The following is a 14,637-nucleotide window of genomic DNA, read 5'->3' on the forward strand; positions in this document are numbered from 1 at the left end:
ACTAGGCACTACCTTAAAAATGCTCACCAACTCATACACAACACTTTTGGTAGGAGCATATGAGTGATAATATTCTTTAGAGCTTCCTGCCCCCCATACAAGCATAACTAAATAAACAGCACAATGATTTTATATATATAAATTTCTTTTAACATTCTGGAAAACTCTCCCATAGACAGGCTAACTGTATGACATTTTAGCCTGTTCTGAGGAGCCAAAGGTTAGTAACTGGAAGAAAAATAAGAGAATTATGATAAAGGTTGGTATCCAATCTAAATAAATGTTTGAATGCTCTTTAACAATTACAGCCCACTGATTTTTTTTTTGATGTACAAACCTTTTACATAAAAAGAAGGTGCTGAGCGCAAACATATTTCCACTGAATGAAAAGTCCCAGTGAGTCCAGCTCAATTCTGATATCTGCTTGACAGAATAAGAGGGGAAAAAAAAAAAAAGAAGAAGAGAAAGATTTTGATGAACAAAACATAGATTGTTTGGTTCTATTAAGAAATGTCACCAATTAAGTAAAACTATTAAGCCATAACCTGTATCTTTTCTTTCACCCTAGTGCATGTCTAGGGTAAAGGTTCAAACCAATCCTTTTCATGTATATAATCATGGGCTGCAATTAATCACAATCTAGTTCTTTTTAAAAGAGTCCATTAAGAAATCATACCAGATGAACAACCACTAACATAGAAAATTTGATGTGTTAACAGTTACAGGCTTGCCATGTAAAGTTTGAGTAGCATTTAGCAACACTCTGAAGAACATTAAGAGGAACTTGTGTTATGTCAGTATTCACAGAACTCAAAAATTAGAGGAAAAAATAACATACAGAGAAACCAAGCCTGTGGCCTTCTTAGTAGAAAAGAACATTGAATGTCACTGTGCAGCAAGAAAGCCTTTGCATGATCTTATGCCAGTAGGACGTTACAGTAATGGTTTATTAACTATAAAGCGACTATACAATACTGCAAATTGCTTCTTTCTCTGGAAACAAAAATGTTTGTCTTGCAATGAAAGAATACAAAATAAACGGGGAAAAAAAAGTTACTTGCCATATTGGAGGGAGATTAAGTGGGACTATATAAATTAGTTGAGGTCTTGTGTATCATCACAGTAGCCACAAAGCTCTGCACTGCCTGTAGGCTGCTCACTAAAGCAGTAGGTGGTCGAGACACATCAGCCATTTCAGGTACCTAAATGGTGAGGACACCAAGGATACCAAGACACCAAAGGGGAGTCTTGGTATCTGGAGAATCTTAGTGAGGTAGGCACGTGTATCTGAATTAGAAAAATACGTGTTCATAAGCACAATGATGATAACAAGAGCTATGTGAGCTTCGATTGAAGATCTGTCCAACTTTGTCTCTTGGCAGAGAGAAGTGTGAGAGCTCTGCAGCAGCTGCAGGCATTGCCGCAGGAGTAGCATGCACCCGTACTGTAGGCACTGCAGGATGGGGCCACGATGCGCAGCGGGGTGTTGAGTTTCCAAGGGCATGTACCAGTGTGCACACTGTAAAGCTGTTGAATGAGAAAAAAAGAAAGTTTTACCAGATTGCCTTAATGCCTAGCCATTGAAGCAGATTTAGGGAGGGCTTTTTTCATGCAGTGGAGGATTGTTAGTTATTAGCTGGAAGTATGCTAATGAATCTAATAGGAATTAAATAAGAAAGGATTCTATAGAAATTGCTCAAACTATCGCACTTAATAGGCAGTGATAATCCTTCTGTAGTTTTTTTAATCACTCTATCAACTTCTAGAGACATAATACTTTTTTCCCTGTCAGTTTTGGAAATGTCTGTCAGATTGGAAATGTCTGAAAATTGTCATTTCCAGTAAATTTATATAGAGTTTATCATAGGGATAGATGTGCAGGGTCTGAATTAGAAAGTTTTTAAAAGGAAAAAATTATAGAAGCAGAACCTTCCAGTACACAATCTTCATGGAATCACTCAGTGGGGAGAGTCTTTTTTGTGTTACCTCCAGAAAAATTTGGTCAGGCTACAGAAAGAAAGACGGTATTTACAAAAGGGACAAGAGAACTGTAGATTTTATTATTCAACAAATATATATATATATATATTCTTGACAGGCTTGCAAAGTACAGCTGGTGTGGTAGAAGGAAAAGGAACTGCTGTATCCTAATAATATTTAATGACTTTTGGGAAGGGCTGAAAAACATAGGCAAAGGTTTTGCGATGGTTGTGCTCAGCCCGAAAGGTCCCATGGGTCTGATCATGGGGCATGTGGCAGGAATCCAGGCTGATCGGGGTGATCTTCTAGGGCAGGGGTGCCCGTGGGCTGCTGTGGTTGTCTGTACCTTCCAGAGATTCACCTCTGCATCGTCTTCATGCTGTTATCAGGCTATTTGCACACTTTACTTTGTGGAGGTTGTGATCGAGTTCTGGAGGCAGACGGGATGCAGTTTCAAAATGTTTGTAAGAGTTGTACCTGTGCTATGTCAATGATTGCTAAGTCAATGGTAGCTGGAGTGAAAGCCAGCAACAATGTGCAACTGGGGGCAACTACCATGAATTTAAGTTGCTTTTGCATAATTCACAAGGTAGCTTCTCCTTAACAATCTTTGTGTTGTGTATACACTGAAAGCATTGCTCAGAACAACCCTACTTAGGTATGGTTTTAATTAAAATTTAATTAAAGCACATAACTGAATTTCTTTTTTTTTTTTTTAAGTGTGATGCTTCCTTAGAAGAAATCTAGCTATGTTAATATTTCTTTTTTAACATCACCGGTGTAGAATATTTTGGGAAGGCTTTTTAGTTTTTGTTTGTTTGTTTGTTTGTTTTTTAGCAGTTATTATACCAGGTTGGAAAAAGCAGACAAGCTTTCAGCACTGTGAACCTTCCTTTAAATAAATACATACAGTTTTTATTTGAAGCATCTCTTCTTAAAAATGAAGGTATGGTATTTGTGTCACAATGTGAAGCCCAGTACTTTGAAAGTGATCAGAATCTCAAACAATAAACTTGCATGCAAAACTACAAAAGTGAAGTAAAACACTTCCAGTAGTACTTAAACGTGTTACAGAAATGACAGAGAAAATGCCCCTTGTTTCATCTTGCTTTGCCTTGTATTTCCAGTTACACTGCAGTTATTAAATCTTGAGAATTGACTCCAAATGCCCCAAAATTAAGAACCCCTTAACACAATCTGCATGTTTAACTCTTCTTGCAAGCCGATAATTAGAGCATTTATCATTCCTTTCCCTCTGTTTATTAGAAAAAGCTATTTTTTTAACACATACAAAAATACTAAAGCAGATCAAGTGGTTATTTTGACAAACAGCTTGCAACATTCTTGCCTAAATTCCACAAATAAAAACCCCAACTAAATAATCACCCTGAGCAGATTTTCACAGGGGCCTTCGTCAACCTTTATAAAGGATAATTAGACTGGTGTTTTAACATGGGGCAAAGGAAATCATAAAAGAGATAGTATTCCTATTTTGAGAAGGTAGTAGAGTAATTGGTAAGGGATTTTTATTGCTGTTTTATTATACAGGTTTTTTTTTTCCACTTTTTTTTTTTTTTTTTTTCCCAGGCATTAAGCCTTGTGTTTAATGAATCTGGGCAGAGTGAGTAAGAAACCACGTTCAGTGAGATTCCCAGGTGTATAAAAGAAACATTTTTGAAGTTATGGATGTTTGTGTGTTTCAGCTCTGCAGTGTCTGCTGTCACCTCTTCCCTCACTAACTCTCTTTCCCTGTGCTTTGTCTGTTAAATGAAGAACACCTATTTAAATGCTGCCATCATGTTACCAGTTACTACATTAAGGTGAGGGCCAATAAGCATTGCCTGAGGTAGGTCCATTGATAGCGGATGCCATGAGTGGCTCTGAAGTGAAATACCGGGTTACAGAGCTTTTCTGATGTACCCAGGATCAGAATCACATCACACCATCCATCACATGGCTAAGTTGTCTACACAAAGGACGTTGTACCATATTGTCTACATAAGTGTTCTGGAGTAGGAATAAAAGTATGCTTGGTGTTTCATCCTTTCTTCTTTTTTTATAAATCTGTAAGGGCAAAAAATTTTTTTTTTTTTTTTTTTTAATTTTTCTATGTTTTCTGTTTCTATTCAGTAATATTCCGGAATTAAAACTGTGATGCTGCAAACATCTTGCAGTCCTGAACTTCCTTCCTTGTGTTGCTGTAGTGCTTGCTGGTGATCTGTACTGTGCCATCATTTCATGAGAGCTAACAACCGGGTTGCAGCAGCAAGGGCAAGCATCACTATAGTTAGCACAGAGCTGACAATATTTTAAAAAATAGTAAATAAACATTTATTACATTTTTCTGCTTTGATTTGGCTGTGTTTTTTTTTTTTTTTTTTTTAATTAAAAAGTTGTTGTGTTTTTTTTTTTTTGTGGTTGTTGTTTTTTTTTTTTAAATTGATTGCTTTCAGTGGGTTTTGTTTTCTTGGCTTTATGGCCAACACCTTTTGGAAAAAGAGATGGAGAAGGGACTTAACCCTACTAGATTCAGCAACTGTCCTGGTAATAACATAAACCCTTGGCCTGTTAGGTAATAACTGTGTGAACAGTAAATAAGCAAGTAAGGGATTAACTCTGTTGGACATTTATTCCCTTATCATCTTTGCCAATGGATATTAAAAAATAAAATAAAATTGCAGTTTTTCATTTAATTTTGCTTGCACCTTTTTCAGGTCAACTGTGATTAGTTTAAAATGCTTAGATTTAAAAAAAATAAATAAATAAAAAATTGAAAACAGTAATTCCATGCAAAATATAGGGGTGAATTCAGTTTTGTTTTGTTTTCTTTCAGGATTTGTTTCACAGAATTTCACCTAATATACTATCCAAACCAGCAAGCTTCACTTAGTTTCAGCCCCAAATTACATCATTCGACCCCAGTAGAAGTTTCCTCCATTTCAACAAATCGAGCCCAAGTTTGTGTGACAGTGGATAGATGAGGTGAGCTGATGAGGGTCTGGGAGGCATTGCAATCAGAGTGGCAGGTGAGGCAGCTCTCAGTGAATGGATTTGAAGGACTAAATGTGAGGGTTTAGAAAAGGAGGAATTGCCACGATGGATTACAGCAAGAGTCCATCGTGAAAATATCTCAAGTTTGTCAGTAGCTATCAGAAAACATGTTAGAGAAAGGTATATGAAAATTGTACTAACAATTGAAAACAAGCAGAGTAAGAGGAATTGTGGCAATTAAGTCTAGATCTGTTCTACAAAATCTGTGCTTCCTAAAGTTTTCTTTCAGTAACCTTAACCCAAGGCAGTTTTTCTTGGTATAATTGAATTACATATACATCATCAGACTCATATGAGTTTCCTTTTTTTTTTTTCTTTTTATTTTGAGCTGTGGATTTGTGCAGTTAGACAATGTGTTCCCTGTTAAATATGAGTTATCAACCAGTAGATACAAGCTGATAAATTAGATAGATAGATTAAGATGAACAGCATGGTCAACTTCTATTGTAATCAAACAGCCTAATTGAATTTGGGACATCTATTTTGGGTTAGATATAATGGCAGGATAAAATTTTACAGAACACTTAACTTCCTTGGACTCAAATTTACTTGCTATATGGATGTGCTTACAAGGACCAAGTAGCTGCAGAGGACTCATTTATATGTTACAAATATACATGATTCATTTCAATTGATCCTTTCAGTTTTTAAAATTGTATTTGTCCTCTTGCTGCACTGTTTTTGCCAGTGTAAAGATCATAGGTTTTATTTGATTATATTTTGGTAATCTGTTAAATGAGACTGGGTCACCTTGCACCATGCAACATTTCACTTCACTGCTAAAACTTAATGCCATCTTTTTATCTTTCACTGAGTAGATGTCAGAGGACACAATGTTAATAAAAGACAGGCATCTCTAATATTTCATGAATGGCCTTTTAAAAAAAAATCAAAAAAACAAACCTAGGAATTAAAAACTGACACTACGTTAGTGAATTTAGTCACCTTTCTCATATGTTGAATGGTTTTCCATTTATATATCTCATCTATTACAAGACCTATTCTCTGTCAGCCAAAGCTATTAAAAAGCACAGGTGGCTTCCTCAGATTGAATATATTGTTTCTCTCTCAGGGTTGGGTGGGGGCATGGTTGGAGAGATCTCCATGAAAAAGTGGTCTAGAACTGAAGATAATACTGAAACCAGGGCTGGTAGGTTTCAGTGGATTAGATATGACAATAAAAAATTGGGAAGCCTGTGATTTTTTGGTTTTATTATTATTATTTATTTGTTTGTTTATCTCACTTTCCCCACCTTAAAATTAGTCCTTATTTTCCAGTGAAGTTTGGTAGGTTAAATCAAGAACATATAAGATATTCGGAAAAAGTGCATACTATTAGAAAATTATGATGTATTTGCCTGCATTTTTATATACTGCATTTATTGAATATACTGTACCAAAAGTATGCGGTGATGGTGGATATACAGATGTGGATAGCTATGTGTACATAAATATATTTTTTTATGTTATGTTACAAATTTATTTGGAGATTTCAGAATGTTGTGTTAGATACAGCTTTTTTTGCAGCAATTTACCCACATGCTTATTTTTATATATGGAAGTATATATATATTATATACATTAAATATATATTATATATTAAATATATAATTCTATTATTATATAATTAATTAATGTATTAATATATAATTAACGTATAATTTAATGGGTATTAAATATATATTTATATTATATTAATATATATTATATATTTTGTATATATATGTATATATACATGTGTATATATGCATGTATATGTATATATATGTATATATATTTATATATATATATACAAAATGCTTACTGCTAAAACACTTGAGGATGATTTATTCTTTGTATTCTCTGATACTTTAGGCTAGGAGAACTCTAGTTAAACTTCTGATAAAAAATCAATGTCTAATCCTTTATTGGACTAATTGTACCATTAAATTAATACATCAGTGAGAGAGAGATAGCCGAAGACAATCAGTGAGAGAGAAGTCCAAATAATTCAGACTATTAATCCAGTAATCATGAATACATGGGATTCATTCATGGTTCAACTCTGAATCTTCATATCTAAAACTGGATTAAGGTACTAGTGAAACCTGGTATCTTATTCATATGTAGTTAATTTGGAAAACAAGAAAGGAAGAGACCTCTAAGTTCATCAGTCCAGTCATCTGCTATTGTAGATACCATGTCATAAAATCTCATTACTGTTTGTTGAATTCCATACATTTATGGACCTCCATGCTTAGTGTTAATTATGTCCACAAAACTGATATTATATTTGGCAAAATTCAATGTTAATAAGTTCACCTATACTAGCACAGTAGAACTACTTACCTGCCGTACTGGCCAGATAAACAGTTTGGTAGAATTAATTAATTCATAGTTTTTAGAATAAGTGGGTGCAGGATTGTCATCAGTCTCTTCTTTCACTGCAGTTCTACTATCCTTTAAGTACAGAGCAATTTAATATATGCCCTTAGTGTTGGTATCCACTCCTGGAATTAGTTGTTTTTAACAGATTCCTTGATTTCTTTATAAAGTGTTGGCTGAGAGATAGGTGGCTTTCCAGACAGATTTTGTGAACTATTAGTGTCCTTAACCAGGACCAAATGACACTGTTAAATTCCCTCAGCCCTTTAGACTTAATCACTACCTTTTGTTTGTTTTGGTTATTAATGTAGGTTCTTTTTAATTCAGATATGCAAATACAAGAATCTATCACCGTATGACAGTATGTAGATTGTAGCAGTCCCAAGAGGACCTTGGGTCCATAAAAAAAGTGGCTTTATTATGTAATGTTGCATAAATGCTGTATTTTCATCTGTGACAGATATAATCTTGAACCTGTATTTTTCGTGTTACTTAACTGTTTCAGAACATCATGTGTGAGAGAACGCATCAAAATGGAAATTGCTTCTACAGAGGCAGCAATAAATATTGGTTGGGTATATTGCATTGTTGGGCTCCATGTGTTTTAGGATGTTCTCAATTCTCTTGCCCTAATCAACACTGTAAATACATGCTGCATTTCCTGGTGATCCATTTGTTGAATTAACAATTTGGACCTTGCAGTCTCTACCATGCGATTTGATTCTTTACTGTATATAGTCGTAGTTATTTAGAAGCATCCCCTAACAAAATTACTCTAAAGCCTCCTATCTTTTCTAGCTTTTCAAAGAAAGGCAAATGATGCAAAGTCTGTGCATTATATGTGAGGTTAACTAGTAATTGTTTGAAGTTCGACTCATTAAAAAGCTGAGAAAAATCTTTACTTTCATGCAAAAGTCTCTATTTCTGGTGACACAGAAATTTGTCAGGTTCTCATCTAATTATTGGGAGAGGTACTGTTTTGTTTTGCTTTGTTTTTGTTGTTGTTTTTTTCTTAAAAAAATGTACTTATCATATAATCTACAGCAGGGATTAAATTAGTTGATACTGCCCTATTGGAATACATCAATATTTGCAGTGATATATGTTAAAAATGAAAAGAAAAAAAAAAGAATAAAGGGCAAATATTTGTGTTTGATTCTGACAATTTTGAGTAGGAGGTTTGAGACAAAGTTGTTGGCATATTGCTTCCATTGAATATGCCCTTAAAGGATTTTGCTTAAGTCATTCTCTTTTAAAGTCTTTATAAACATGTAGTTCATGTCCCATTTTTTATCTACTCTCTGCTTTATGCTGTTGAGTTAAAATAGAATCAATCACAGTTCCCCACCTTGTCTTTCAAGTGAGCATAGTACTGTGATGGCCATGTACCCTATTTAGTTTTCGGGTCCTTTATTGTGTCAGTGATACCACTGTGTTTCCTGTGGAGCCTGAGTACTCTTATGAATGACTTTCCAGCACTAGACGTAGTATATACCAATTTTCTATTGTATACTTTCCTCTGTGGATCAATATGGATTTTAATTAACATCCTAACAAAATTATAGTTATGCTCAAAGGTCTCTCTCCCCTTGTGTCTTGCCAGGAACTTGGTCTTCAGCAAGTTCCTATCATACTAGACATTGTCAAGAATAGACATAATTGAAATCCCTTTTCATTTATCCTGAGGCAAAGACACTTTCCTTTTCTTTCTTTCCTCTTCAGTAGATATGCACATAAGTTTGCTAACTGGGGGGATGGAGCTGCAAGCCTACTATAAACATCAAAGGTGACTTGATACAGAGATTCTTGGAAGAAGTTTCCACCATACTTGGAGTGTCATGACACTGTTTCATTCAACTGCTTTTCCACATTGCATTACATTAATAACCTCCTTTCAGGTTTCTTGGCAGATGAGGAGAAAGGGAGGCCTTCAGTAGAAAGTTGGATGATGATTTTGAATGAATGAAAATGAAGATGAACTTCTAGCCTTAAAGCTAATATGAGGTAGTCAGAACACGAAGAGCCGTGAAGTAGGTCAGTACTTTTGTCTTCTTTTTTTACATCAGTTTTTCTACAGAACCGCATTTACAAATGTTTAGCTTATATTCACACATAGCACTGATATTTCTGTGTCTCCTTGACTGTACACTATCCTAGATTGTTTTCTGTTTTTTTATCCCTTCTGTCATGTAGCTTTTGAAATCTCTTGTGCTAATAAGCATCTGATAGATCTCACCAGGAGTCTTGGCTTCATCTTTAGTCTTCCTTCATTCTAACAATGCTGCCTACAGTACATACTGTTCACCGGGTAGATCTCACATATTGCTGTTCAGCTGCCAGGCTCTTCAGCCTGTGTTTCATTTCTGAATTAATGTAGATTATGATTGTAGAAGTGTTCTTGCCCTGACAGAAGACAAGTCTAATGCTACGTCCTTGACCATGGCTGAGGAGTGCACAGCAGTCCAGGGAATGACTGGATCACTGACCACTTAGGATGCTTTGTAAAAAATACACTTTATCTGACAGGGTCTTCTTGAAGTGGAAGAGCTTTATCATGCTCCATATGGTTCTTTTGTGTGTGATGTAGAAACTTGGCCATTTAGTTCACAATACCATCTTTTTTTTCAAGGCTCTGTAACATTAATGCTAAAAAAGCGTTCAATGCAATTTTGAATTATATACAACTGGCCTAATAGTGAGTTTTATTATTTAGATCCAGTTAGACTTTGAGATGTTTGGCAGTGCTGCTTAGACTTAAAAAGTTGAATCCAATATTAATCAAAGCCAGAAAGCCCATTTGCTCTGACTGGATTGTTTTGATGTTCAGTTGTCTAAATATTGCAATATTGTTACTTACTTGAGGCTTCTTTAGGCAAAAAGGTAAATTTGACGCCTCTTACCTTCTTCCTTTCTGAAATTTAAATAGTATGCCCTATTCTTCCTATGTTATAGTATTCAGAAATCCCAGGATGATCGCTTGTAACCTTTAAGGCTTGCAACTCATGTTTCTTACTGTGAACACACAGATAACACTATATGCAAAGGCAATGGGAAGTAACCCCAAATGTTATTAATATCCTATATACATTATCTATTAATTTCTCTCTGTGTATGTTCTCTGGTAGCACAGTAAAAATTACCACCACTTGCCCTCACTGATTATTGCCCTCACTGATTAAAGAAAATAGTGATACTGCTGTGTTTTAACATGGGTTGGAATCTAACTAGGTACCTCTTTCAGTATGTACATTATTATTTTCCATTAAATCCAGTAGACTTGAGGATAAAACATTTAGATCACTCCTTTACTTAGAATAACTTACACTTTCACTTATCCCTTGTCAGATATTACTGTCAGTTGTGCTGTATCTTGTACAAAAACTGCATATACGCCATCACCAGCCCAGCTTAGATGTCATTCTATTAGGAGTCGCTGCCTCAGCAAAATGAGAATATTAATCTAAAAGAAGTGTATTTTTTTTCCAGGCAGTGTAAACAAATCTATCCTACTTAGAACTGCAATGTCAATATTTTGTACTGCTTGTGTTGACTTACTCATTGTGTTTTTTGGCCCATGGGACAACTCTGAAGATTCCATTTTTGGCTTTTCATTTTAGGCCAGTTCAGGGTATTTCTGGTCCTTATCTTAGATTATTTTTTTCAGCCCCTGAATAATTTTTATATGTATTTAACTATGTTCTGAAATACCTTATACATTCCTGTATATTTAAACAAAGTCCCATGCTTCATTGAAAATTCACAGGGAATGGGTACTCCAGCAAGTGTGTTTCATTTTCGACAAAAGCATTGGCAATTATGTTTGTCCAGCGTTCTAGAGGGTGTTTGTAACTGCTGAAGCTTTTCTGGCTTTGACATCAGTTTGCAGATCTTCCATTGATTACTGAAAAAGAAAAGCCTCGCAATCTGGGAAGATAGGAAAAGTTAGCTGAGCATTTTTAGCAAAGGACACAGACATCTTATGACCTGTCTCAGTCAATGCTTGATTCCTTTCAATACCAAAATGTTTTAAAGAATTGTTCAATAGTTAATTTTTGCTTTACTAGCGCTTAGGATATTTGCCAGTTTAAATTATACTGTTGTAAGAGCATTATGCCAATACTATTGTTACACACCTGTGGAAAATATAAAAGGTTTCTGATGCAATTATTAACAAAGAGAATGAAACATTGATTGACTTGCATTTACATTAGAAACATTTTGCTTAGGTGTACATCAGCAGCTGGTTTAGACATAAATTCCTTACATATGTTCCTCATTCCATAGCTCATTCCAAAGTATCATTATACTGTTTGTTTGTCTGGTAGAGCCGGTCAATGATAGCCTCATCGTGAAACCAGCTTTTTGAGTTAACTTCTTACCTAGATTTGTTGTTTCCACTCCCTAGGATGTACAAGTTTGCATAGCTTTAGCCTTAGAAAATCCTGTGTCTTGGTCAGTATTTTTCTAGCTATGCTCTCTTCCATTTTGTCCCATTCCAGTTCAAAATGCTGTTATACAAGTAAAAATGATTGTATCTTTCATGTTATCAAAGTTGACTTTGAAGAAAGAGCAGAAAAAAATATTCTCTGACAGAGGATATTCACTGCTCCTGTCAATAGTTCTCCTGTGCTAACAGCACATCTGTCATTTCTTTGTCCCTACCATACATGTTCTGTGGGCACTTGCTGATGGGCTGCAAAATGATGTAATTATTGCCTTGTTTTCCTGTATGCTAACCTGTGTTTTTCCACATAGTGGTTACTAAAGCATGTACAACTCCGATAATTGTTTTTGTTAGATAACAGCTTGAAATCTATAAACTGTTCTGGCCAGTGCTTCTTGTAATATTTCTAGCAATATTTTGAAATCTTTCTAATGTTGGAAAGCTATTGGCTTCTGTAATTTTCCATCAGGCAAGTCGTGCCCTCAGTAGCGTTCACTAAAATGCATGGTTGCCTGTTTCAATCTAGGATCACTTGTAAATCCACTTCTTTCTGGTCTCAGTTTAAACAGGTATGCCACTAGTGTTCCTTTATCAAACAATTGTAGGGAACAGAATTCTTCAAATTCTAGAACAATTTTATAGATATGTTCAACTGAATTTATTGAGATCTGATATATGAATCCTGTGTTTCAGACTTAGTGGTTATCTGAAGCACTTGGCTACCTTTGTCTTTTTCTGACGCCTTACTTCTGCAGATATAGAATTTCACTCTGCAATTCACAATTTTGGGAAGTAAAAGTTAGTTGAGCATTGTATTTGCTCTATTTATTCTTGAGGGGTGTTTTACTTAGCTTCCTCTAACTGCTGCATGACAGGGTGTGCAGTGAGACTTTGTGATTTGACGTGTGCATGAGTTCTCCACCTTAATCTGTATCTTCCTCCAAAATGAAAGATCATCAGCACCGCTGCAGATAACCCATTTGAAGGGACAGATGGAACACACAAGGAAGGACAGCACAAAGGTGAATGCTGTGGTCTTCCCATTTATCTGTATTCTTAGCACTTCTTAGACCTGTTATTGTCTCAATAGTCCAGTGACAATCTTGGCATTGGCAGGAAAGTTTCCATTAGTTTCTGTCTTTTCCTAATGGTAGCTTTTCACAGTAGCAGCAGAATTTATTTTGCTGGCTTAGCTTCACCCGAAGGCCTTGGCTTTAATTAGATCACCCAGCTGTCACTGATTCTGTAGACCTTAAACCGGAATTATCTAGCAAAATATGGACATGAAGGATGTCTGATGCTAGGTCCAAGCATGTTGAACATCTTTCAGTACAATCCTGTTGTAATTTGGTGTATTCCCAACACCAGTGCTTGTGTAGATAGATACAAGATTAGAGATAAAAGATATCTCTTCAGCTGATCTTAAAAGTGTTAAAGTGGCTGCTGATACTGAGGTTGATACTTCATTAGTCAAAATCCCACAGTTTACGAAAAAAAATCTGCAAAATTTGAGATGTTAAGTTAGCAGTTACAATACTAAGGAGTCCTTCTTGTATATATGTTTTTATCATTTCATTAGGATTTGCTAAATCGTAATGTGTATGTGCTAGATTTAATAGAAAGTACTTCGAAGCTTTGGGTTTTAGCAGGTTTTTCTCAAAAGGTCTCCCCTCTGCCCTAATCACTGTTCTTCTGACACCCATTTTCACTGCCAGCCTGAAGCGAATTGGAAGGCTTTGCCTGGTGCACAAGTGGCCAGGGTTCTCCTGGCCCAGCAAGAAAAGTGGTTTGGAACAGGACATCCATCACTAATAAACAACAGGAAAAAGGGTTATATATCAAGGTTGCCCATGTGAGTCAGTCCTCTGAATCTATTTCACTGCAAAAATAAGATGCACGGATTTTTTTATTTTTTTTTATTTTATTTTTATTTTTTTTGGTTCACAACTATGGCCTGAGAATTATTATTATTTTTTTTTATTTTTTTAAATACATCAGTGAATAGGAAAACAAGTATAGGGGTTTCCCAAAGAAGATACTAATAAAATTACAGAAATTGGAAAATTATATGTCACAGTCTTTACTTACAGAAAGACAGAAACATATGCTCACAATGGCAAAGGTGTATGCAAGTATTTGTAGCAATTGTACCTTCTGGAAATTAAGAGAGGAGACTGTCTAGGCAGCTCTCTGATGTAGTTCTTAGAACTCTAGAATAGTAGAATAAAGTTTTAATTTCTTAGGTTAGTAAAATGATAGAAAGAAAACTTAAAAAACCCACAGATCTGTGATGATCCTGATAATTAGCATTTATACAATCAAGTGCAAAGGCAGCCAGTTCTCAAATGACCTCCACTAAGGCAGCCTCCTTACAGGATTAATTTTAATTCTTGAATTTTCCTCTTTTGTACTGACTCCTTCTAATGGCTACAGAAATTGGAAACATTTTTGTTATTCTATAGCCAGGCATTTTCTCCTTTCTAGAAGAAATAGAAATGTTAACTGAACGTTTACCCAGATGTTTACCAAAATGAAGTTATTAATATGATTGTTTTGGGGACAGTGAGGATGAGGGAGAAGACAGAAACAATCCTGCTCATGAAATATATTAAACTTAAGGCTGTGATATGTGTTATGTATGAAAATACATGTTCATATACTTGTGTAGTTCATGCTAAGCACAACCCTCCTTACCTCTCAAACCTGTCATTTTTAGGTGCCTTTCTCTGGTGCCCTTTTCTAGACACTCAGGAGTTGGCCTAGCTTTTTTATACAGCTATTTAAGAAAAAATATTTAG

The 14,637-nt window shown here is 35.3% G+C and overlaps 1 protein-coding gene across 14 annotated transcripts in view; it reads left to right on the top strand.

The window, feature by feature from the left end:
- The window catches only part of FIGN (fidgetin, microtubule severing factor), a 385,491-nt gene that overhangs the window by 315,278 nt on the left and 55,576 nt on the right, over positions 1–14,637 (top strand). Inside the window, exon 1 of one of the 14 annotated variants that reach the window (XM_084524059.1) lies at positions 9,293–9,429. The exons of the other annotated variants lie outside the window; for them this stretch is intronic. The gene's annotated coding sequence lies outside the window, so the exon portion shown is untranslated. Of the gene's footprint in view, positions 1–9,292; positions 9,430–14,637 lie in introns of those variants that run through there. 14 annotated transcript variants of the gene reach the window in all.

Source organism: Aythya ferina (genome assembly GCF_964211825.1).
Source record: "Aythya ferina genome assembly, chromosome: 6".
In the NCBI taxonomy this organism is placed as follows: domain Eukaryota; kingdom Metazoa; phylum Chordata; class Aves; order Anseriformes; family Anatidae; genus Aythya; species Aythya ferina.